This window comes from Nyctereutes procyonoides, unplaced genomic scaffold, assembly GCF_905146905.1.
Source record: "Nyctereutes procyonoides isolate TBG_1078 unplaced genomic scaffold, NYPRO_anot_genome, whole genome shotgun sequence".
NCBI classification, from domain to species: Eukaryota; Metazoa; Chordata; class Mammalia; order Carnivora; family Canidae; genus Nyctereutes; species Nyctereutes procyonoides.
This window is the reverse complement of record NW_026575146.1, coordinates 29,098,357-29,113,583: the sequence shown is the minus strand read 5'-3', so window position 1 is coordinate 29,113,583 and position 15,227 is coordinate 29,098,357.

The window sequence follows — 15,227 nt, the reverse complement described above, 5'->3', positions numbered from 1 at the left end:
TTCTTTTTTATGGCTAATATCCACTCCATTGTAGATAGGTAGATAGATAGATAGATAGATAGATAGATAGATAGATAGATAGATAGACAGACACACGCAAATACACTACATCTTCTTTATCCATTTATCAATCAATGGGCATTTGATTGATGCTATAAACATTGAGGCAATGTATGCCTTCAAATCAGTATTTTTGTATCCTTTGGGTAAATACCTAGTAGGGCAAATTGCTGAATCATAGGGTAGTTTCAAGTGCAGACTTCCTTGCATTACTTTAGGGACAATCAGAACAACCTTCCTACATTCGAGTCAGAACATACATTAACCTCCACTGGAATATGTCGCCCTGAGCATTGTCATTGCATGGGTATGAACAAGACAGAGGACCAAAGATGGAGTTAATGTTGACAGCATATATATATATATAAATGAATATATATATATATATATGTAAATAAATTGATTTTTTTTCAAAGGTGCAAAATAAACTCAGTGGAGGAAGGTTAGCCTTTTAAACAAATATTACTGGAACAATAAAACATCTTTAGGGAAAAAAAATCTTTGACTTAAACTCCTTATACAAAAAATTAATTCAAAGTTGATCATGGACTAAAATGTAAAATACACACTTATAAAACTTTTAGGAGAGCACGAGAGGAGAAAATAATTTGGGTCTAGGGTTGGACGAAGAGTTCTTAGAATTGACACCAAAAACAGGATCCATAAAAGAAAAACTGATAAATTGAATCCTATCAAAATTAAAACTTTTGTTCTCTGTAAGGCTAGGTGAAGAGAATGATATGATAAGTTATAGGCTGGGAGAAGATATTTTCAAAATACATCGCTGACCACAGACTAGTATCTAGAATATGAAAAGAATCCTCAAGATTCAAATTTTAAAAATGCATTTAGAAAATGAGTAAAGGACATGATCAGATATTTCCCTGAAAAAGATATACAATTGACTAATGCTATAGACTGTTTGTGTCCCCTCAAAATTCCTATGTTGAAACTTGTTCCTCCAATGTGATGGTATTTGGATGTGGGGACTTTGGGAAATGATTAAGTCCTAAGGGTGAGGCCCTCATGACTGGAATTAGTGCCCTTTTAAAAGAGACTCCAGAGAGCCCCATAGCCCCTTCCACTATGTGTGGAGAAGACTGTCTCTGAACAGGAAGTGGGCTCTCTCACCAGACATTGACTCTGCTGGCACCTGGATCTTAGACTTCCCAGCCTCCAGAATGGTGAGAAATAAATATTTGTTGTTCAAGCTACCTGTGTATGGTATTTTTGTAATAACAGTATGAGTAGACTAAGACAAAAAATAAGCATATTGGAAGATAGTCTCTTCTGTTAGCCATCAGAGAATGTAAATTAAAACCACAATGACTACCGCAACATAAGACTGGCTAAAATTTAAAAAATAGCAACAGTGTGATGGGGACACAAAGAAACTGGATCATTCATACACTGTTGATGGTATATCTACTCTGAAAAACAACTTGGCAGTTTTACATAAAACTCAATATGCTATCATCATATGATATAGTAATTATACTCTTGAGCATTTGTTCCAGATAAATGAAGACTTACTTTATAAAAAATTCTGTGTGCAAATACTCATAGCAGCTTTATTCATAATAGCTAAAAACTGGTAACAGGTCAAATGTTCTTTAATAAGAGAATGGTTCAACATATTGTGATATATCCACACAACTCACCAATAAGAATGAATGAACTCTCAATAGATACAACGACTTGGATAAATTTATAGGGGATTGTGCCAAGTACAAAACATTTAATCACAAAAGGTTGCACACTGTATGATTCCACTTAGATAACATTTTTAAAATGATAACATTTTAGACATAAGAGATTACTGGTTAGTAGGGGTTAGGGATGTTTATAAAAGGACAACATGAGGGATCCTTTCAGTGAAGCTATTCTTATCTTGGCTCTCATGGTAGATGTGTGAATCTACACCTTATGAAATTGTGTAGAACTGAATACACATAGAGAGACCCAAGTGAGTACAATGGAAACTTGGAAAATCTGAACAAGACTTGTTGATGTATATCAATATCTTGGATGTGATATTGTATGAGTTTTGCAAGATGTTACCACTGGGGAAAACAGTAAAAGGCACACAGGATGTCTCTATATTATTTCTTACAACCACATATGACTCTATGATTATCTCAAGGAAAATTTAAATTAAAAAAAAAAAAAGAAAAATGCAATGTTTGCTCTAAAGGAATCCTTGAATATCTTCTCACTTTAACATTCAAGAAAGTTTCTCCGGGATCCCTAGGTGGCGCAGTGGTTTGGCGCCTGCCTTTGGCCCAGGGCGCAATCCTGGAGACCCAGGATCGAATCCCACATCAGGCTCCCGGTGCATGGAGCCTGCTTCTTCCTCTACCTATGTCTCTGCCTCTCTCTCTCTCTCTGTGACTATCTAAATAAAAAAAAAAAAAAGAAAAAAGAAAGTTTCTCCACTCTAAGTGATGATAATGAGGACAATTGAAGACCAAGAGGACTGTTTCCTGTTTGTGTCTTTTAATTTTCTCTCTCTCAGAGGCCCCATGACAAGGTTGTCCTCTGGTTTTCTGTCTCCTTGATTGATCCCTTTTTGTCAGGCTCTTCAGTGAGATCTTTTTTCTCTTCCCATAAACTCAGGTGGTCCTTAAGGTTTATTCTTGGATTCTTCTCATTCCTGTTCATGCTCTAAGATGCCTCTCATGGCTTTGAAGGTAACTGATTTCCTAATATACATCTCCAGACCTGAACATTTCCCAGAACCCCAGACTTTGAGGTCTAACTGGTTTCTTAACATGGTCATGAGGGTATCTAATAGTCTTCATCTCATCATGGCCAATCTCCTCACCAAACTCGCTCCTTCCCAAGAGTTCTCATCTCAGGGAATTGCATCATTAATCTCAATCCTAAAATGTCATTTTTAACTTACATTTCTTTCTCTTACTTTTCTTCCTTTTATATTTTTCTCACTTTACAATTAAGCAGCAAATCCTACTGGTTCCACCTTCGAATTGTATTCTACATCTGACCAATTGTCCCTGCCTCCCCTACTGCCACCCTAGTCTAAACCATTTCCATTGCTTCCCAGTCTAACTGCAAAAAAGGTCATCTAACTGATCCCTTATCTTCTATTCTCGGTCACCTAGAGCTTGTTCCTCTCATGGCAGCCTGAGTAATCCTTCAACATGTTAAGTCAGATCATGTCACTCTACTTGGTTGACACCTTCTTTTTTAAAAAAAGATTTTATGTATTTATTCATGAGAGACACAGAGAGAGAGAGAGGCAGAGACATAGGCAGAGGAAGAAGCAGGCTCCATGCAGGGACTCGATCCCGGGACTCCAGGATCACACCTGGGCCAAAGGCAGGCACCCAACCACTAAGCCACCCAGGCATCTCTGGTTGAAACGTTCACACCTAGAATAAAAGCATATTCCAGAACGTAACCTCTGCAGCTCTGTTTATATGGTTACCCATTTTAGATGCATTTAAAATCATTTGTGGAGCTGATGGCTAGGTAATTCTAGTTTCCAGAGACTGTCTAGTTTTAGTACTGGAAGTCCCAAGTGACAGGAAATCCTTTTCTCCTACCACACTGGGTCAGTTGGTCACCACAAAGAATGCCATACAGAAGGAACAAATAAAAACAGAGTCTGAAAGTGTATGATCCAGGTGAAAGTGTATATTTATAAAATATATATATCCCTCCCCAGGTCATTACAATGTGTTGCCAGATTTCAGAAACTATAGCTCAAGGAATCAAATCCTGCTTTTGTAAATAAAGTTTTATTGGAATATATATAATACTCATTTGTTTATATACACACGGATGCTTTCCTGCTACAAAGGCAGACTTGAGTAGCTGTCCACAAAACTAAAATATTTATTATCTGGCTCTTTACAGGAAAAATTTAGTGACCCTTGTTCTAAATGATCTGATTGCTTTCCCAACTTCTGTGCTCAAATGTTTTTTATTGAAAGACCTCTCTTGATTGCTATAAATTAAAATTAAAAACAAAATCTTCCCAAGCCCTCACTCTGATTTATTTTTTAACTACCTGAAATTATATATATATATATATATATATATATATATATATATATATATATTTTAGTGGCTTAAAATACCAATCATTTTTTAATAATAAATTTATTTTTTATTGGTGTTCAATTTTCCAACATACAGAATAACACCAGTGCTCATCTTGTCAAGTGCCCCCCTCAGTGCCCGTAACCCAGTCACCCCCACCCCCTGCCCTCCTCCCCTTCCACCACCCCTAGTTCGTTTCCCAGAGTTAGGAGTCTTTATGTTCTGTCTCCCTTTCTGATATTTCCTACCCATTTCTTCTCCCTTCCCTTCTATTCCCTTTCACTATTATTTATATTCCCCAAATGAACGAGAACATATAATGTTTGTTCTTCTCCGATTGACTCATTTCACTCAGCATAATACCCTCCAGTTCCATCCACACTGAAGCAAATGGTGGGTATTTGTCATGAAATTATATTTTTATTAGATTTGGTTTTGTCTGTCTCTCTCACTCAAATGTAAACTCCATGAAAGCAGTTCATGTTATGTTTACTCTTGTATCTCTCGTTTCTTGAACAATGATGGGCACATTGCTGATGCTTTCTAGATAATTATTGAACAAATAAATAAATGTCTTTATGCACATGCTTTTCCCTATGAATAGCAGTGGCTTCCTTTCCTGTTCTCTTTGGTGACCCCTTTTCTTCCTTTAATAATCTGCTGAGGGGGATCCCTGGGTGGCGCAGCGGTTTGGCGCCTGCCTTTGGCCCAGGGCACGATCCTGGAGACCCGGGATCGAATCCCACGTCGGGCTCCCGGTGCATGGAGCCTGCTTCTCCCTCTGCCTGTGTCTCTGCCTCTCTCTCTCTCACTGTGACTATCATAAATAAATAAAAAAATAAATTAAAAAAAAAATCTGCTGAGGAGGAAGCATATCACTAGTGACCTGTCTCTGACTCACATTTCTGTTCTAACTCCTCTAACCCTGCTTATCTCATATATGACCATATACACATTTTCCCTTCCAGATATGGTAGATATTCCATCTTGGATGATCCATGAGATATTTTCATATAAATTTTCAAGACTTTAGTATACTTTAGTCTTATGTTTTTATTCTTTCATCTCTCCTAGTAACTGGCACAATTTTGCCACAACTAGAGCTTGATTGATTAAATCATTATAGCCATGATGTGATTCCCCCCCAAATTCTAAGTCCTAACATTTTCCATTATATTTGAAGTCTTACAAATTTTTAAGATTCTTATCTATCTCTATCTTGACAATACATGGTTCTTCTCTTAATCCTTTGAGTTCAACTTTTTTTCTCCCTTTTTAACAGTTGATTCAAGGGAATTACTTAGAAGAGTCAGACTTGTATAGTTTAGGAATGTGGACTCTAGGTGTACTTTGACTTCTATCTCTGTCATTTACTGCCTGTCTGACCTTGATGACATAACCATCTCCCAAAGCCTCAATTTCTTCACCAATAAAACAATACTTATAAATTTTCTGTAAGGATCAAATATGATTATATACAGCACATAGTATCCTTTCAATAAATGTCAATTATAATTACTATTACTTGTGGTTAACTCCTAACTTGTTATGTCAGAGTGAGAAAGAACTCTACATTGGAGCTTAGTTCATAGATTTTCCCTCTGTCAATGGCATTAAAAGAAAAGGATAAGAAGCCTATAGGGAAAAAAAAATAAGAGAAAAGAATAAGAATACGATTTAAATCAACTTGGTTTTACCACATATAAAATTTAAGCAAGCATTTTAATGTTTTCTGAATCTATTTTTTTTTTCTTGTTGCAAAAGATTTAATTACAATTGTGTTCTCAGTGATTTTGCTGTTATACACATCAAGGCCCTGATCTCTCTGGCTCTTTCATCTTTAAAATTGGCATTATTACTTTTCCAGCTTATAAATCTCTTATCATTTCATAACATTTTCTATCAAACAGTGCTTTCTTTCCCATGTTACTCTGTCATTAGTAAGCTTGGCTTCAATATGCAAAAGACACCTATGATTAATCTTACTGTTTATGGAAAATTATTACTTTGATTGGATCCAATGGTTAAACAAGTAACAGATTTTATCCTTTATATATCAGAAGAGAAAATGTTTCATACCTTACCTTCTGTACCACAGCCAGTCTTGACAAATTTTCTTGATTCTGCTGAATAACAAATACACAATCATTTTAATGGTCAACATCTGTAAGTTCACAACCCTTTTGAGAGCTTTGCTGGTATAATCAGAAACCAGCCCCGATACAACAGAAGGCAGGAGAGACCAAAGGAAGAGGAAGTAAATATCACGTTGGTAGGTGGCAGTTTTCATAATAGTAAAGGGAATTTACATATGAAGTTTGTCTTGGGTGATAGCAAGACAAATGGATCCCCTCACTGGCCCTCCAAATTTTATAAAGAAGCCCTACCTGGGTTCAGTCAAGTATACAGTGCAGATTTTTAATCCCACATCACCATTTCAAGGCTCTATCCTTGGAGAAGACTCTGGGCTGGGAAAAGCAAGCAGGACCCACATTCCAAGGACCAGAGAGGGGGTGAGGAGCCTCTGAGTACCAGGATCCAGCTCACAAGCCAAATGGCAGTCAATTCCTTTTTATCATGTTCCCTGGCAACATCATCCGTAGGATCAGAAAAAAATCACACTGCCCATACCCTGAACTGCTTCCATAGCTATTTAATAAGGTGACATTATAAACAGTAAACATACTGTTTCAGGATCATCATCAGAGTTTGTGGAGTTTATAAAGAGATTTTTGTGCTATCTCAGCTAGGTCACTAAGAACTTCTGAAAAAGCCACACAGAATATCGATAAATACATAAATTTTTAAATTAACATTTGATCTGTAGATTCTCAAGCTTATTTTAAAATTAATAGCCATTTCTTTTTCTGCTTCATTTGTTCTCTATAAGATAACATTCATCTCATTTTACTTTTTTATTTTTATTTTATTTTACACATGCATTAAAAATATAAGCACAGGTAGGAACGTTTTAATGTCTTGTTCACTGCAGTTTCCTTAAAACTTAGAAGGTTTAGTACATAGTAGACAGTTAATATATTTTTCTGAATTGAATGAATGAATTTGACATTATCTATTTTAAATGTTATAAACATAAATAACATTTTTATCTTTAATAATTAGACATATAATTCACTAATATGTTGCTTCCATTAAAAAATTGTTTATCTTTCCTGCTAATTGGCCATCTAAAGCACTTTTGCCAATAGAACTTTGGATATTCAAAAGGCAAATATATATGTATACACATACATATAACTTCTTGACCTACTGAAATCCACATGAATGATAAGATAAACAATAATTAACAAAATATTTATGAGAGCAAATATAAAAGTATTTTCAGAATTTTACAGTGGTATGAGATAGATTTCCTAACCCAAATATCTACCATCCTTGAAAATTATGCTGTTAGGCCATGCATCCCTTTTTTTTTCTTATTACTACTAATCTTGAAGAAAATTTAGGCTTTAAGAAAGTATTTCTGAAAACAACCAAAAACAGAAAGAATACATATCAATATGTCTGGAACCAAAAAGTGCTCATTAGTCATTATTTCATAGCCAAGAAGAACATATGTTGAAAATAGTTCAAAGAAAGAAATGACAGATAATGCTGACTCTCATGAGGGTTTACAAGAAAAACAGCAAAAGTCTTCCTGTTTGTGTGGCATTATATCAATATTTAGTATAATTTAGTGTGACACAAATACATATCTTCATATTTTCCTTTTCTGAAAAGCCGCTATATTGTTTAAATAGCATGTTGAATTAGACTGTACAACTCTCTAAATTAGCTAAGTGGTTCTACAATGGTGCCACTGAATCTAGGCTGCCATGCAAGTGCCAACTCAGCATGATTTCTGAATGGTTGGTAAATGAAGCGTCAAAATTCTGGAGTTTAAAATGAAAGCACTTTCTTAACAAAAATCATCTCAGAATTCTATATCTGTTACAATAACAATTTTAGGGAAGATATTTTGACATTTGAAAGAGAAAGGGCAAATAATTAATTAATTCATAAAATATAATTATTGAGTATTTTCACTTAGTGGTAATACCATGCTTCCTTCTGTGGTAAATATGAAAAGAATATACCAAAAAAATGGAACTCCTTTTTTTAAAAAAAAGATTTATTTATTTATTTTAGAGGCAGGGGAGTGTGAGAGAAGGAGAGAGAATCTCAAACAGACTTCCCTCTGAGCTTGGCACCTGACGCAGGGCTTGATCCCAAGACCCTGAGATCATGACTTGAATCAAAATCAAGAGCCAGGAGCTTAACCAACTGAGCCACCCAGTTGTTCTGGAACTCCTCTTCTAAATGATGTTTTAAGAATAACCAAATGGCAAAAGAGCATGAAAAAGACAAAGTTGAATTGCATCATTCATGTCCTCTTCTGGTGGCAAGTCCTTGGAGAAAGTTCTAAGATTCCATCTATATAGAAAGAAAGTGATCTGATCAGTTCATTCACACAAAGAATTCCTCTCTGATGAGTAGTTTTATTTTGAAAAACTGGAAGAAACCATTAAATCATGATAATAAATCTCTAGTGATAAAAGACCTAGTATCAGGGACTCAGAAGTAGAGGCAGTGTCTGAAGGGCTGTGCTCGGATAGGTCCGAATCATGACTCTTCCCCAGGAATCAGCAGCTAGCTGTGGAGGGGGGTGGATTGCAACGGAGAGAATCAAATGCTGCCTGCTATCACAACTTAACAAATGGAACTCACAGAAGGGGAAAAATGTAGCTGTCTGAATCATGACAGAAAATAAAATATAATACATAAATCCACAGTGAATGGCGAAATATGCTACAGTACTTTGTCTTTTGTGAAAGTGTAAACATGCAAATCTTTCATCTAGAGAGAAACCAGAAAAAAAAAAAAAGATAAACTGTCAGCATCTTCTCTTGAAGGGAATTTTCTACTGCTACATCAACCTATACCTTCCCCATCATAATACTTCTACATGTCCTCCCTTGGTGTATCAGTGTGCACAGTGTCCAGAATGTGTGATGAATTGTGTATAATGTACTTAAATGCTACTATTCATGCTCTGAATCCACAGATAACACCTGATTAAGTGCCTTCTTGGACCAAATATGGACAGGATAATTATTTGAGCCCAATAATCAAGGTTCAGTAGAGCTCCTCAAGAATAAATTAATTTGATCAACAATTATATATCTCAGGTAATGTGCTAGAAAATACAAAGATGAATGCGACAATATCACTCTGTTGTTTGACATTCTCAAATTTTAGCTGAGGATAGACACAATAAGCAAAAAAATCATGGGACGCCTGGGTGGCTCAGCAGTTGAGCATCTGTCTTTGGCTCAGGGTGTGATCTTGGGGTCCTGGGATGGAGTCCCACATCGGGCTCCTTGCAGGAAGCCTACTTCTCACTCTGCCTCTCTCATGAATAAATAAATAAAATATTTTTTTAAAAAAAGAAAAAAGAAGAAAAATTATGAAATGGATACTGAGAAATGCTTAATAAACATATTCAGAGTAGAAGAAATGTTAAATTTGTTTAGAGAAGTCAGAAACACTCAACAGAGGAGGTGTTTTTTGACAAAACTCTTACAAGAGAAAGAGAATCATTTAATGTGTACTATATTTTTGTAGTAGTTTGGATGTTGCTTGAGTGTTTCATGAAAGTATTCTGCCAACTAAGTTATTTATTCTCAGAAAAGATATTATTTTTCTTTTGAAACAGTCTCAATAGCTAACATATATTTGGCATTTGCCATTAACACTTGGAGTTTCTATTTCTGTGAATAGAATAGTAGGCCTGTGATATGTATTGACTTGTGATTTTGATGAAGCACAAATTTGCTTTGAAGCATTCAAATTTGAATCACAGCTTTATAGATGGGTGTGTGGGCATGACTCATGTAGTTAACGGGTGAGCCTGGAGACCTCCCACAATCTAACATAGACTTGTTTTGGTTTAGTATCTGTGACATCAGCAATAACTTTCATGCTGTTAAAAAAAAAACAACTTCCTCTAGGTAGACTGATAATAAGATTAGTGATATAATAGTACAAATTTCATTTTAGAAGTGAAATTTACCCCAATAACTTTACAATTTCTGTCCTGTATTATTGAATCAGTTAAACATTTGAAGTCACTCCTTAACAAGTTCAGTTACATTTTAATATGCTTTATAGGGAGTATTATATATTAAAATATCATTGGCAAGTTTGAGGGGTCATACTAGTCTGTAGTATTTTCTCAGACAATGCCAAGTATTTCGTACTTCCACACCATAAGGAGTCAATATATTCTGACTAAATGAATAAGATAAAAGCAGAAGTGTTTTCATATGAATCATTCTTTTCGAAAGAATCTTCATAATTGAACTAATTGTAGTACCTAGTAAGGACTGTATGGGCGTAAACAACCAAAACCAAAAAAAATATGTATGCTGAATGGCAAAATAGTCATTAATAATGACAAACAGCACATTGGGGATTTTAGTCCTTATATATCAGTGAGGACTAATTTGTAAAATGTTTCAAAAGACTGATTGACACTTAGAAAATGGCTAGCCTATTACTTCACTAACGATAAGACAATCACAGGCACTCTCAAAGGTAAAGTATTTATTATGTAAGTACTAAAAAGAGTTCCCATTTGCAATTATTTCACGATGATGATTAAGGATTTTGAACCATAGTATTTAATTTGAGTTATCAAAATTCACTGCTATTATGTGTGTTGCCGTAATTCAATTTCACAAAAATATTTATTATCAGTAAAAAGACATTCGTTATTTTGTTCTAAGACATTAATTTTCTTCTTAAATATGTCCAAATAATTATGCTGCTAGAATATATGCAAATACACTCATGAGCACAGAGTTAACAGATATCCTTAAATGAATGCCGAGTAGCCGGCCGTGATAGGGCACTGGTAAGTGAGGTCATTTTAACAGTGTTCTCTCCTTTCAATGTCAGAATACGTTGCAAAGTCAAAAAAATATTAGTTGTATCTGATTGTTACTGATTTAAACCTAAAATTTTAAGAACTTTCTCTCCTTAAGTATGTATTTTGCGTATTTCTGCTAGCTATGTCTGCTAGAGTCACAAGCCAGCAGCTCCTCTGGTCCACTATTGTCCCAGGAGCACTTTCTTGCCAATCAGAACAACTTTGTATGTTTCTAGAGTAGACTGTTCTACCAGACTAGGAAGAGGTATAGGCTTCATTTTGGTTTGTCTTTGGGTTTGTAAAAAAAAAATTGACATCAAATTTCAGTTGTTCTTATTTTACACACATACACACACACACACACAATATGCCAGAGTTTTGAACCACTTCATGGTTACTTCTTTGGTGTTTTTTTTAGAGATCAAATTTTGGTATTCTAATATATTTTCTTCCTCAATCTTCTGCTGATCACATGAAAAAAATAATTTCTTAGTCCTCTGAGACTGTGCAATGCTACACTTCTCTTTATTTTCCTTAATTTTAGAGGGACTATGGTAATCAGACCAAAATTCCTTATAACCCATAAAGGCTGACTCCATGGGTTTCTCAACAATAAAAAGTCATCCTTTTTTCTTTCAACCACAATTTTCAGGAAGAGGAATGCTAAGTGGTGAACTAGTAGTTAATAATGGCAAACTTGTTTATTTGGGGTTTTAATCCTTGCATGCCAGTGATACATAACTCATCTGATGTATAATCACTGATGATGTTTCAGTGATACGTAACGAGGAAGCAATCTGCTCCCTTCAGTCTCCTGAGACAGGAATAAAAATAATATGTACTATTTTATATATTACAGTATGTCTTTAATATATGAAAAGGGCAGGGATGCTACATAAGACATAGAGGATTCCAATCTAAAAGCTATCACCATGATAAGCAGTTTGAAATAATCTTGTTTTATTTCCCAGCTGGCTAGGTAGAAAGGGACACTAATTTTAGGCTTGAGTCCAAGGAGACCAGGAGCTGTGATGGAGTGCTCCCTACATTTAAAATCAGAAAACAGACTTCAGTTCCACTCCTGCCATTTGATAACCATGTAACATTGGCAGCCCTTGGCTTCTTTGAGCCTCCAATTTTGGTTCTATAAATTGAGGATAAAAATTCTTCAGATCAGCAGTGTAGCATTAAATGATTAAGTGGGTGGATGTGAGAGCCACCCTCTCCGAATTTGGTTTCTGGCTCTGTCCTCCACTGTGTGACGTCAAGCAAATTGCTTCATTTCTCCGCACCTTTGTTTCATCATCCATGAGATGAAGACAACACTACTAATAATAACTTACTTCTTAGGGCCATTGTGAGGATAAAATGAGTTTGTATACACAGACTAGTGTTTGAAAAGTAGCAAGTCCTCAATTAATAGTGTATTTTTTAAAGATTTATTTATTTATTTATTTATTTATTTATTTATTTATTTATTATGTATGTATGTATTTATTTATTTATTTATGTGAGAGAGAGCATCACACACAAACAGGGGGAGGGAAGAGAGAGAGGAGACGCTGAGAGACCGATGCTGGGCTTGATCTCAAGACCCTGAGATCATGACCTGAGCTGAAACCAAGAGTTAGATGCTTAACTCAAGGAGCCATCCAGCCACCCCTTATTATTTATTTATTTTTATATATATTTTTAAAATTTTTATTTTTAATATTATTTTTATTCTGAAGTTTGTTGTAAGAATGAAGAAAAATCAGGGATCCCTGGGTGGTTTGGCGCCTGCCTTTGGCCCAGGGCGCGATCCTGGAGACCTGGGATCGAATCCCACATCGGGCTCCCGGTGCATGGAGCCTGCTTCTCCCTCTGCCTGTGTCTCTGCCTCTCTCTCTCTCTTTGTGACTATCATAAAAAAAAAAAAAAGAATGAAGAAAAATCAGACATTTTAAAATCAGACCATGACACAAACTTGAAGCAGTAGTATATAACAAAGTAAATTTGACCTAGCTACTCTGTGTCTATTGTTAGGAATCATTGGTTGAGTTTATTTATATAATTACACATACGAATCCTTTAGCAATTTGTTGCATTATATATTTAAATTTTCACTTAACCCCAAAGAGTTAAGATAGTTATTCAAAGCATCAACGTTCTGATTTTGGCAACAATTTTCAAAACTTATTATTAATTCACAAAAGTTGGCATTAGACCATGAACTTCTTCAGAAATAATTACAAAGCAGGAGCATTCAGCTGCCTCAAAAATAAATTCAGCTTTCTTCCTAAAGGAGGAGGACTTTAAAATAAAATGCTTTCCTTTTATCTTTAAATTGATTTGGGGACATTATAAATTCTGTTTTTTAAGAATCAATCAAACATAATCTCAATTAACTGTACATAGAAATCCCAATAAATAGGGATACGCTTTAAAAAATTACCATGTTGGTCACCACAAAAAAAGAAGCTCCACAGAATTAGATATGTCCTTGCACAATATTATAGGTTTAAATATACAATTCAGATTCCAGAGCTATTATTATGGTCTCAAAGTCTGAGACTGAAACTGAAAGATGCACTTCAGCTGCAAATATGTAGCAATTATCATGAAATGAACTTCATTTCACATTTCTGCTAATCACCATGGTAACCTGCATTCAATGGATTCTTTCTGGGAAATATTCCAGACTCTATCAGACATTTTTAGTTTGGAAGGTTAGAATATCTTTACTTACTTGGTTGCTTATATTGTTTTTAGTAATATATAATGTCATTATAAAAAGAATGTTCTAGAATATTGAAATTGATCATTCCACTTTGGGACCATGTAATCATGAGGTTCTTTGGTTATAAAGGTAAGAAGAATAATTGACTAATAATATTTACCAGCAATACTTCATAAATATGTTAATGGATCCATGAGCTTACAATTTCATACAGAATCTTAAATCATCTAAATTCAACATATATTTTGATTGTTGATAGAATGTACAAATTCGCTTGCACACTTTCACTTTTATTTAATATAACACTGAGTTCTATAGAGAAAATGATAAGAATTTCTCATTCTGCCATAGGAAAAATGTTTACAGTGGCAATTAAATGGGGTAAAAATATACTATTTTAGCATACGTTTCAAAAGAATGATGAGTGTTGGCACTGGAACAGTATCAGCATTCTTAGGTCTATGTATGCAGCTTGGGAGATAACCCATATGTCAGAGTCATAGAATAAGAACAACAAGACAGAGGTATGGACTGGTTATGCACATTGCACATTTTCCAAAATGTAGGTAAGTAGTAGAAAATATATGTCTGGATATCAGATTGAATAGTGACTACTTGAAGTAGTCACCCAGCAAATTGATTGTGACCAGTCCATGATGGGACAAAGGACTTGCATAAGAATGTATAAATAACACTCTGCCTCTACCACAGGGAAGTCTTATTATGGGAAAACAAAATATCAGCTAAATTAAACTTGTGCTTACAGATATAGTAGATTTATATAGGACACAAGGTCTTTATTTCATTGCAGACTAGAAATAGCTTCTAGACTGGTACTGGAAGAAGACATGATCACCTAACAAATGCTTCAGAGGCATCAAGGAAAATGAAGACTGATAAATGACCTCAGAATTGTAAATAAGGGGGCACCTGAGTGGCTCAGTGACTGAGTGTCTGCCTGTGGCTCAGGTCATGATCTCTGGGTCCTGGGATAGGTAGTCCCACATCGGGCTCCCTGTAGGGAGCCTGCTTCTCTGTCTGCCCATGTCTCATGAATAAATAAGTAAAATCTTAAAAAAAATTGTAAATAAGAAGTTAATAATTAGGGAATTTTGTTTCTAGTTCAACATGTAAGGAGTTTAGAAGTCATCAATTCTGTCTTTATAACAAGAAAAAGCTAGAAAACTGCAGTAGCAGTTGACTTTTCTTGGATCCATCAAAGAGCTGAGGTTACAGGGCACTGCCCCAAAAGCTGGAGAGGCAGGCAACCCCAGAGAGTGACAGTTAGAGTCTGCTTATACGGAAAGAGGCTGCTGGAGCTATAAATGGGCAGAAACTCTTAAATGGTAATATTGACAAATTGCTTGAAGCTGAGTATGGATTATTGTGATAGCAAAACACTTCCTGGAGCCCTAGTTTTCGGAGAGGTCTTCATATTTCATGGGCATTAAC